A 12,171-nucleotide genomic window follows, 5' to 3' on the forward strand; every position below is an offset into this window, starting at 1 on the left:
GCCCACCTGCTTTATACTTCTGCAGAAAACTTTTGACCACTCACCTCAATGAACCTGACAGCATAGGACTTTCTGCAGAAGCAGTACTGACGGTAGGGTGCAGAGAGGTGATGGGACAAGCGCTGGTTGCTCGGGCAGGGCAGAAGCACATCTCCAGCCTCCCAGCCCCATGCCAAAGCCTTCAGACCATGTCACAGGAGCGTGCTCTCTAATTAGATGACTTACATGACTAACCAACGCAGCGTGAAATGTACGTGTCAGCTAGCGCAGTCTAAACCGTGGTTCAGATTTCCCTCTGGGAGAATCCTCCTGCTTTAGAGGTTGATATTTATTTTTTAATGAACACACAACTACGGGTATTCATGTGGATACAAGAACAGATCAGAGGAGGAGCGCGCACACACCTTAATCATCACTTCAATCTGCGTTCTAATGTGTTGTAGATTTTTCCTATCCTTTTCCAACAAAGGATAACCCATTAGCTGAACTCGGAAATAAACCCCAACAGCTTCAAGCTATAAATAACCAAGCCAGGTACACAGGATTCCGTACACTCTGATTTTCACCAGGCAAGGGCAAGAAAACAGGAAAGGCAAGGAGAAAGGGTGGAGTTAGATCCTTTTTTTTTTTTTAACATCATGTTGCTGTAACAACAGATAATGCTTATATATAAATGCTGTGCAAATTGTCAGAGCCAAAGAGACACATGCATGAGCTGCAGAATCATAAAACACCGCACCAGCTGAGTCTGAAAAGATGTCTCTGAGCAGCCCACAGCCATGGGACAAAACAAAGTACGAACTCAAGGCTTACACAGCACACGTAGAGCTGGTGATAGGAAGCTTGACCCTGCCAGCTCTTCTTGCATTAAAAAGGCCCGATTTCCTCCAGCCATCTTTCTGAGGACTTGAAGACAGTTGTGGAGTTGCATAATGCTGTGACTGGAGCAATGGCAGAGAGGGAAGGAAACCAAGGAAATTAGAAAGAAAATCCATGCGCTGCAACACTGATGTGATCACCCGTCTCCGAAAACCCCAGAATTATGTGCCCCACTAAGTTTGCTAAGTCTGTAAAAACAGAGACTTTCTTCCTGTCTACCTAAACTCTTCCCGTAATTTCTCACGGGCTGGCAAACGCCATGGGGCAGTGCCCACAGCCACCGCACAGCCACGCCACTCCATCCCCTCGGAAAGAGGCCACGGAAGCCCCTTCAGGACGTTTAGGTGTCCCCCTCACAGGAAAACATCTCCTTGACAATCTGGGTGGACCCATTTGGACGGGTGGAATTTGGGCAAGCCCAGCACCACAGAGGCATCTAGATGAAGCGGGTTGCTAGATGCTGAGGGTGCCCCAGAGGTCAGCGATGCTCAGCACCGCTCTTCGGCCAAGAGGGCTACAGGCTTTCTGTCCTGGCATCTTCGCAGGAGTTCTCTGTGCTCATATACCCTGTAGGATACCTTAAAAAACTCTGTACCTTTCTCCCAATTCACTCCTATCCCTGTTTCTTAATGAGAGCTTGCAAACCTCATTTTTAAAATGATAGTTCTCATCATATTCAGGCATAACTATTTTTGTTTAGGGATGGAGCAAAGAAATGGTATAAATTATGCTTAAGAAAACCCTCAGGCATTTTAACAGGCATTGGAAAGAACCGATTTCAGAACAGTGTCTTATAATGGATGTCTCCATGGATACCTCTGTCAGTACCTCATTAAATAAGAGCTGAGACATGTAAGACTATTCTCCTGCATTTCAGGAGGTACCTCAAAAATACTAATTACGCAATCTCCATCCTCTAACTGATGGATACTTATAAGTTCAGGTGACAAAATGGATAAGCTGAGCCGTGCTAGGAAAGGAAGGCAAGATATCGCATTAAGACTCTCCTCTTAAAATTGCTGACACTTCAACAGTTACCAGGGAGTGGGGAACCCCTTTAGGCCACAAAACTGCTTCCCCCCCACTCCTTTTCTTTTTAACAGCAAGAAGGTAGAAAGGAAGAGACAAATCAAGAGGCAGAATTCAGAATGCCCCATCTGGGACACCTGTGGTGTTTGAAAGAGAGCAGAAGAGCTTGCATGGCAGAACCATCACCAGGACTAGCCAGGACCTGGGAGCCAGAGACACACAGCCCAGAGGAGTTAAGATGACTCCTCTTTCTAGATACTCCACAGATTAGTGACTAACTGGTCTCCAGAAGGACAAATGCTTCAATTAAAACAAAAATCCAGCTCTGGTAGAAACACAGGAACCACAAAGCTAGCCTGACTTCCAGAACAGTAGCAATGGCCCTAGAAAGACAAAAACAGCACCAAGGCACCCACGTTACCTGTAAGCTAGACACAGTTAACCTCCAAAACAAGGTGAATTGTGGGAGATGGCTCCCATTGGGACCTCTGATTTGTTCTTCCATTGCTGAGCACAGCAGAGGTTATAAATGCTGCAATCTCCTATTCCTGAAACAGCTGGGAGCCCACTTAGATCCTAGCATGGCTTAGAGCCACCGCAGGGAAGGGTTTTTCTCTACCCCTGAACAGTCACTGTAAATCAGTTTAATTCACAGGAGAAATCCTTTGGACTACTCTCAATTTTTGCTGAGATGCAACAGCCCCATGGGACTATGTACCCGCTGGGGATTGCTGGCACGCTGCTTCTTGGCTGCACAGCCTTCCCTGCTTCCCAGGTGGGAGCAGAGAAACAGGGAGCTCCGTAACAGGGGAAAACCTCCCACCAGCTGGGTGTTTGAGCCCCTTCCTGTGGCACCAGGGCAAGGCTCAGGACTGACCCTGTAGGGATGACCTCCAAGTAGAACAAAATCTTACTGAATCCCTAGAGGGATAATCCAAAACGAGAGTTGCCTACTGGAAGTCATTTTTACCAGAGACCTTCCTGTGCAGTGTTTCTATTTCAGGCGTACTACTTTGAAAGCTCAGCAACAAAGTGCAGCCCTGTCAGGTTTCTCACATCCAGAACAAAGATAGCTCACCTGAGAAGCTGCCACTGCGCTGCTTTAAGCAGAAATCAGGGTTCAGTCTTAGGACTCGGAAGTTTGGGTAAGGCAGAAAGTTGGATCTGCACAGCAGTTTGTACAGGTAAGAAGTCAGAGCCTGGGAGCGCTGCTGTGCCCCCAGCACAGTTCTGAGAGGCGCCGGCTCAGACCCAGCATAAAGCTGGGTTCAGACTAACAGAGGTGGATAGGAACATTGAGATCTGTCCAGGAAGTACAAAATGCTGTCTGCGATTAAAGCTGAGGGACACACGGATATATGATTTATCAGGAAGGGCTGCGGAGTTAGAAATAGCTACCCTCCAAGCATCGTCTTGCTGGCAACTCACACTCTGGCTTGCTCACACCCTTCTCCAAAGTTCATACAAAGTCCAGCTTACGTGTCTCAACTGAAAAATTAAAGGTCAGTTCTGAGTGTCCCCATTATCCATGACTACAATGAGGATACCGGCACTTCACCATTCCCACAGGAAAGGCGCGGCAGCCTGCGCGGGGCAGACTCAACACCAGGAGACACAGCATACGCATTGCGTCACCAGCTTATTACATGTTGGTCCTTGATGGCCATTTCATCAAAACTCTGCTGCTCATTGGCAAAAACCTTCTTCAGTCCCTGGGAAATTCAGAGTGTCGATGGGAGAGATGCACCAAAGCGGGTCAGGCCCCTCGTTTTCTCTCATCAGTCAACACCAGTGCTCTCCAGCACCAAGATGCCTTCCACACCTCAGCTCCCCCCGCACACCCCTTTCACCCTACGGCACAGCCAACACCTGGCACCGTCATTGCAAACTCTTCTTCCTCTTCCTGCTACATGATTTTTGACCGAGCAGTGACTGTACCCCCACTAAACAGACCAAATATTTCTGTTCATCTATATAAACACCAGTGGATTTAATTATGCAAGAACTGGCTCTCTTGTGGCCCATCTTCATTATTAGCCCTTTACCTGAGGCTGTGCGAGCGGAAATATTTTTAATTTTTCTAGCGACAATTACTTGTATTTATACAGAGCCTGTCGCCCCAAAGAATCCCCCAGCACTGTAAAAGCAGGGAAGCACTTTACTTATCCCCGAACCATAACTGCCTCAACAGTGCAACGTGGCAGCTCTTCAACGCACACAGCGATTTGGGCATGAAGGGAGGAACGTTTCCCCAGCCGTGACAAAAAAATAAAAGGAACAAACTTTACAGAGCGAGTTTCTCAGCACTCAGACCTTTAGCACAGCCCTACCAAATCAGCCAGTCCCTCAGGGAAGCTGCCACGCAGCCACCGGGGCGGCTCTTCAGATGCACAAAGAGTACAGAAGCTTTTGTGCTCTGATCACGTTGAAAACAGATTTTTTTTTTGTTAGACCTTCAGGCTGGAGACAGTCCTGCGAGACACAGATAATGCCATTGAGTCAGGTACCCTAAAGTAAACATTGACGTCCTGCAGCTTGCGGAGAGCTCAGAGGAGGTTCAGGCACTTCTCAAACACAGGAAGGAAACGGTGCAATTTACAGAGAGCACGAGAGCACTTCAGAGCCTCAAATGCCACTAATTTTTTAAATGGCAAACCTGAATTTTGAGCATTTTTTTTCCCAACTGTTTTCTGTTCTCTGTATTCTCCATCTTCCCTCTCACAGAGAAAAGCCTTGTTGTATGTAAGAAAAGATACATCCATTCCTGACGCAAACCTTTCTTATGGAAGGAAAATTCACTAAAAGATTCCTGGCTCCCACCTCCACTCCACTCTCCCAGGAGCAGCAGGCCTGGGCTTCCAGCTACCAACCACACACCACCAAACTGCCGCTTCCTCGAGATTCGATCAGAGCAATTATTCTGCTTGTGACAGGTGTGGTAGCAATTTTCATCTAAACATTTGCTTAACAGCAGATGTGAAGGAAGTGAATGGCTAAGGTTAACCAAAGGTAGGTTCTCAATATTGAATGTGATATTAGAAAGTTCGGCAGCAGAATAAAAAGGATCGTATAGGACCCGAACCTATACGGAGGTCAGGGAGTCAAGAGCAGTTAATTCATTTCTACCACAGCCGTCCTCCATGACCTGGAGGAAATCATATGGCTTTTCCGAGTGTCATTTGCCTGTTCAGCCGCACATGAAAGCTAGCTCAGAGCGCTGGGGTGATCGGAGGAAAGCGCTCTGATAGCAGATGTGCCAGCTACCCTCCACGTATCCTTCTGTGATAGGACATCCTTTTTGTCAGAGGACTTCTTTTTATTCTTCATTAATTTCCTCAATAACTACAGCTTTCAGAATACGTTTTAATACAAAGACATGCTTGAATATTAATGCTATCGAAAAATAATGGGAGTTGAAAGTATGTCCTTGATCATGTCTAGACAGAACCAGATATAATGGATTTCTAGTATCTAGGTAGTAGATATAAATAGAGTAATATTACTCAAAGGCCTGGAACATCTCTGCATTATCCAGAGAGGAGCGATCCTACAGCACAAGCCCTTACCGAATATCTATTATCTGATGATAAGTGCACCATTCAGCTCCTGAATCGCTACCTGCAAAGCACCTGGAGGAAAATGGCCAAGAGATGCTGGGGACTTGCTTGGAGTCCACTTGACGATCTCTTATCTTCTGGTAAAGGGAGTGACAAGTGCCCTCAGAACTGACAACAAAACTGAATCTCAGTAAACTTTAAAGACCAGGAAACCGCATCCAAAGACTGTGGGCAAGGCGCCCTCCCAACCTCGGAGTTCAGATGGGAACGTCAGTGTTCAGGTCAAACAACTGGCCAAGAAAACATGAATGGCAGACGCGAGGTCAAACCCGGGTCTGAACTCCATGACCGTATTTCAGAACCCTCAGAGACAGCAGATGAATTCCCAACTCCGAACTAAGAAATTCATACTCCCATCCCATTACAGCCAGCAGCCCACAAGCGGCATGAACTGAATTCCTCCAGCGTCATACACAGTCATGGTGGCGGCTGCTGTGATCAGATGCCCAGGCCCCTCCGACTCATCGCCGTAGGTCCGCTGAGAGCACAGTGCCAAAGAGGGATTTGGCCTCAGGTGCACTGAAAATAGTAAGGGCAGAGACAGCATCAAAACTTTGTCTGATTGCTGTTTCTTGCACTCTTTCACAGGCAGGTGTATTTCTGACTGTGAGACTCATACAGCACAGTGTGACCATAACGCTATCCCTGCAGACTGTCCCTACGTCTTCCTTTTGGGACAACGTGACTGCCATGCACGTGCCCCACGTTTCTCCTGCATCCACTCCTCACCAGCAGTTAGCATCAAGCTCACTACACTAAGCTTCCAATTTCTTCTTTCATTGAGAAAAAGCCTTCAGGAGCCGGCAGACTTTTTTGGGGAGGCTTAGCTGGCTTTAAGCCATGGGCCAAAGCAACGCTTGCTCCCCACCAAGGCTTGAGTCTTGGTACTGCTGAGCACCCCCAAATGTTAATAATTGCAGTAGCAAACAGGGGGCCTCACGTAGACCTGGCTGTTGGGGAGCAAAAACATGGAGGAGTCCAGGATCCCTGCCTGTGTTTCAGACAAGCCCTATTCCCATTGCTTACGTCCGCAAACTTGTTTCCCCAAGGGTAGCACAGCAATGCTTATTTGGACCCAGAGCTGGTTGGGTAAAAGCAGCAGAGTGTTGGCATAAGCAGCACTCACGCTTAGCCAGGAGTTCAGCAACACGAAGACCTTTGTCAAGAAAGGGGAAAAAATGAGAAAGGAAGAAAAAAAAGGGGAAAAAAAAAAAAAGAGAGAAAGCAGGAATGGGTTCATCTGTGAGTTAAGGCTGTTTTCGGTGTAACCCTGGGGGAATTAACTGTAACACTCCATTTCAGCTTCTTTTTCTGTTTCTCTTTTGCACAAACTTGCATCTCTCTCCTGTCAGACTTTGATGGCTTTATGTAACTGTTTAAAAATTGAACAAGCATCTTAACTTAGGTTTAGCAGAACGTACTTTTTTGCCTCTCTCTCGAATGCACATTAAGAATAAAGATTTCCCGAGAAAACAAGACCTCTTCCATCCTCTGACATCAGCCGCTGTAGTACACAAAGCCATGTCCTTGAGGACTGTAGTTTTTGTACATTCTATTCCAGTACAAGCCGGCGCATCTGCAGGCTTTACAAATGGTAGCAGGAAAGGAAGACTCATCCCAGCGAAAATACACCGGTTAACCAACACAGCAGCACCCACAGTGCAACAGTCCAACAGGGGGGAGAATCCTAGAAAGCAGTAATGAGGAAAGAAACCCAAAAACCTTGGCAGTAAGGTATGACAGCAAAAGCCCCGAGTGGCAGGCACGGGTTTGCCCCGTATTATGGCTGGAGAAACAGTCTGTGATCTGCTGCTTCATGAGAATAATTCTTCTTTCGTTTTTTTTGTTGTTTTTTTTTTTTTTGTGGTTTGGTTGGTTTTTAATACAAGCTGAAAAAGTTTCTGGTCTGTGTGACTAGATGAAAAAGCTTGAGAAGAGACTCCCTCAAGGCTCAAAAAACAGAGGCAAATAACCCCCACCCTCTTCTGTGTGTTTGTATTTCTTAATTACATCAGTTTCTAAGCCAGAACTGTATTTGTTGATGCTTCAGGTTGGCAAAGCTGGTGGAAGAGGCTTTTGGGAAACCCAGTAAAAATATTCAACAGCAAGATTTGTAATTAAAGCCCTTCTCTTCTGCTTTGTCTATTAGAAAGCGTCAGAGTTTGCATTGCGGGCTCTTTAGGGCAAACATTGCTTCTTACTGTTTGCACAAGCTCAGAACAGCAGACTCAGTCCTGACCGAGGGCCACGAGCTATATTCAACAACAAACACACAGCACAGGCATCTCTTGCTTGAGCTGTTTTGCTCCCAGCTTGGTGCTGAACCACAGGGCTGGTGCAGCAGGCTCGGCCTGCAAAAAGCACCAGCCATGGACTTTGCCCAGCTCCAGTTTTAGGAGACAACGAGCAAAGCGCACCCAGTTCTGCTCCTGGTCATCACTGCACCACCCCAGGCAGCCCGGCTGCCATCCCGCACCCGACGCTCATCCCCTCCTGCCACGCGCTGGGCAACTCCACAGGCCGTCCTGCGGCAGCCTCGTTCTGCTCATTAACCCGGAGCATCCCCGGACACGGCGATCCCAGCCAGCCAACCCGGAGTTCATGCTGCACACCAACACTGCTGGCCTTCCCCCAGGATGCAAAAAAATCCCAAGGGACACAACTGCAGCGAGCACTGCAATCCCGGCAGCGTAAAACCAGATGAAACGTTTTAACACCCAACACCTCTTGCACTCACAAAAGGGGATGTGACAGTCGCACAATACGGCTGCGCAGAGGCCAGCACTGTGCTGCGCCTTCGAGGGAGGGGGGTGCCGAAGCACAGCAGAGCTATGGGTTTCCCAGTATCCCACTGGAAAGTCAGGAAGATGATACTGACGAATAGGACAATTTACTGTGATTATATCTGTTTATCTCACGGCCGTATGGAAGAGCCGACGCCCTCCTGCCCACACCACCCTGGCCGCACATGGGGTGGGCTGTTAGAGCCCGCAAATGAGCTATTAAAGACTGGCAGTCATGAGCACTGTGTTTTTTTCCCTTCTGCTTTTGCCTGCCACACCCTCACACCACGTTTTGCTTGTCCCCAGCCCGATGCTGTCCCCGGAGGAGGTCCCGTCGACACCCACGTAACCCCACGTGCTGCCGCTTATGGGGTGTCGTATCCATGCACCCCAAGTCAGTTCTTAGTGCATGCAGACAGTCGTGCCGGCATGCGTGTCCCGCAGTGGGCAGGAACCTGCTTCAGGGGTGCAGCCCAGCCCAGGGGCCATACGTGGTACAGGTTTTAGGGACTGTCTAGGCACGGAACAGAAAGAAGGTCCAAAGCACAGACCTAAGGTTTGTGCTGCAGGTGGGACCGTAGAGTCTAAAAGCTGGATGGAGGAGCCACCAGACTAAGGGTCCAGAAGACAGAGCAGTGTCCTGAAGAAAACCAGCACTTTTTCAGAGCCCTGACCGAAAGGTTGCAGCTTCACAAGGTTTTTGAATGTGACCTGCTTTATGCGTCTGTGCCGTGCATCTAGAGCGTAGCATAAAAGTCACGCGGATCTAACCAGACAGCAGAAGCATCATCAGCAAGAGGACACCTAATGCACACTTTCAGAACAGTGCCACATGTTGCAGCCACGACAGGCGAAAGGCAAATAATTAAATAATAATGGGAAGAAGATCCTGGCCCTTCCTCTGAGGCGTTGCTGCCGGCAGAAGAGCCGCAGCTGTACAAAGCCAGTGGAGGGGATGAGCGTGCGAAGGGAGGACCCATTCCCCCCACGGCTCATCCCTGCAAGGACGCTGCTCCCCAGCCTGTCACAGGCGGCCGCAAAGCGGAGCACGACACCTGCCTTGCTGACTACAGCTTCAAATTGCACAAAGCCCCCTAACCAGGCCAAACTGCTCTCAGCCATCCCCGATTCCTTACCCACTCCGTACAAAGCCACGAGGGATCACCGCCCACCCTTGAAACTCCCGCAGAGGGGGCTGCGCCATGCTTCGTGCCGTGGAGGTGGCTGGACGTGCACCGGCCTATATGCGGCACATTATATAAGCTATATGGGAGGCAACTCCTCTCGCACCACCATCAATTACCTGGTTAACCCCAAAATCGCAGCAGACCCACGGCTGCCTACAACAGCACCGCTCAGCTCAATTGCTCAGTGTCAGGCAAGAGTTATCCACAGCCAAACTTCTGACCTACTTCTGCGTTGTGTTTCTCCCCCTCCCCGCTCCTGCCCTCAGTCCCCAATTAAATCTGTGTGAGATTTCCTCAATTATCCTCTTCCTGCTAATGGATGTGGAAAGAAGATGCCATAACAATGTATTCCCCTGGCAATGGTTCCAGATAAATCTCAGAATAAATGTTGAAGAGTGCAGGATGTAGGAATATTTTAATAAACAGAAATGTATAGAAATCAGCAGTTACATTTAAGAAAGCTGATCTTTTGCTGTCACCACAATACTTAACCTCTCAGCCATGCAGCGAGAATCCTAGTGCTCTTATTTAATTGACAGGCCAATAAATCAGCACTAATCTCCCCCTTCTGTGTGGCTGTGCATGCTGATGCGCAGCTGAGGTCAGCTATTGCAGAGTACAGCGATACTCAACTGGCACAACCTAAACACGCACTGGAATCCTGTTTGGAAAACACTCAAGTTTGGAAAAGGTGAAGCATCCTAATGCTTGAAACGGACACAAACAAAACTGGGAGGGGGCAGTGACACAGTGACACCTAAACAATAAAAAAAAAAAAGAAAAATCTGTGTTTGGAAATTTTTACAGGAGAAAAAAGTTTCTACGTACCTTTGGAAAGAGGAGGAACAGGAATAGAGAACTATTTGAACACATTAAGTAAGATATTCTGACAGGCATCTGCAATTCTGGACGAATATAGAGCTAATTTGAACAAGATTTCCAATTGAGACAAAAAACGTCTGTGAGGAATAGGTAATGAACAGTGCCTGGGAATCGCTTTGCCCATTACAGAAGACGTCAAGCCTTTGTTCAACTTTATAGGCCCCTTTCGACTCATCCAAGAAAGTATCGTGAGATAAGAAATTGAAACTCTTCATAAAAAGGAGGCTTTAATCCAATGGAAACTCGAGCTGCACACCTACAAGCTGCATTTTCCATACCTGAGTTCCTACTTTATCTCCTCTATTTACCCAAAACTGTATCTTGGGCCAGAAGCGCGATACAGTCTCCTAACAGCTAGATAACAAACGGCAATTGAACACATCACTGCAAAGGGAGCTCAGTGTAGCGATATTACAGAAGAAAAAAGTTTATTTACAGCCTGGTGGAGAGTAACATGCCGCATATTAAAGGAAGCCAGACCACAGCCCTGCTGCAAACACCCAGTAAACTTAACAGGCAGCATGTCCACAACCACACAGCAAGTAGCTATTAGGGTGATCCCAAACTTATTTAGGGCACTGCAGTGCTAGATGAGACTGAAATGGAAACAAATGGAGACTTAAGCCAAGGTAGCAAAGGAAATACCTCCGCAGTGAGATGGGAAACCATCTCCCACAGCAAGGAGCCAATGGGCGATCTAAGAATCACACAAGGCTCCAGCAACAAGCAGGCTGTCGCTGTGCTAGAGGTGGACTGAGTAGAAGGAAGAATGACATTTAACTACTCTCCAGTATTCCTTCATGCTCTGTGTGGGACCTGGATGTTAGAAATTATTCATGGCCCTGGGAACAGAGTGCCATCTCTCAAAACCCAAGCCCCCTTTTTGTATAAGAATGGCAGTAACTCCTAGCCCACTGAAATTATAAGCAGCAATGCTCTGCTTGTCTCCGGAAAACACACTTTCTCTAAACAATCTCCTGAAAGGCTCTAAACAAAAAGCTGCAGCTTCCCCTCTCGCCTCCCGCCCATCGCTGTTTGCTGTATCTACACCAAAGGCCTTCGTTTCCACCTTAATGCACTTGTACTCAAGCTATTTCTGGCCACGAGTGACGTGGCTTTGTTTGCATAACTGGGTTCCCACCTCATGATCTGCCACTCTCGTAGTTTGCAAAATAACAGCTAGAAAATGTCCGATTCCTAAAGAAGTGCCTGTAAAGTTCAGTTTGCCTTTATCTTAAGACCAAAAACAAGACGAAAAAAGTCTTTCTGCAGAAGCAGTTATAAAATGCTTCAGCAAGATGTAAACGAAATTTAGTGATGACCAACTGGGATGCGGGGAGCTAGTTCTGCTCTGTTTTGGCTGAAAGAGCATCAAAACAGAAAGACAGAACAAAACTCACACAGGAAGATAAGCATTTTACACGGCAGAGTTTTAAACACTACAGCCAGATCCACAGCAGACCTGATTTGTAACAACCCACATCAACCCAAAGTATCATCCATAGGAAATGTAAACTGATGGTTAAAAACAAAAGCAGAGCTCAGAATAGCAGCATTTCAGGTGAAGCGAATGTGTCAGTTGGACGATTCTCAACTGTCAGAACTGAGCTGTAATCACAGGTGTCTCTTGAGGAATATTTGATATTTGCCCAGTGTTAAAAAGGAAAGTGATACCTTAGAAGAGAAGGAGACGGCCCTAATAACGAATGTAGGGAAATAAATCATGCGTACAAAAAGATCCAACCACTGGTTCTTGTACAGTCCCCGACTACTGCCAAAAGACGGACAAAATCC

The 12,171-nt window shown here is 47.4% G+C and overlaps 1 protein-coding gene across 4 annotated transcripts in view; it reads right to left on the reverse strand.

Annotated features, from left to right (window-relative positions):
* The window catches only part of ARHGEF9 (Cdc42 guanine nucleotide exchange factor 9), a 225,170-nt gene that overhangs the window by 160,710 nt on the left and 52,289 nt on the right, over nt 1–12,171 (reverse strand). The gene's annotated exons all lie outside the window — the stretch shown is intronic.

This window comes from Phalacrocorax aristotelis, chromosome 11 (assembly GCF_949628215.1).
Source record: "Phalacrocorax aristotelis chromosome 11, bGulAri2.1, whole genome shotgun sequence".
Classification (NCBI taxonomy): domain Eukaryota; kingdom Metazoa; phylum Chordata; class Aves; order Suliformes; family Phalacrocoracidae; genus Phalacrocorax; species Phalacrocorax aristotelis.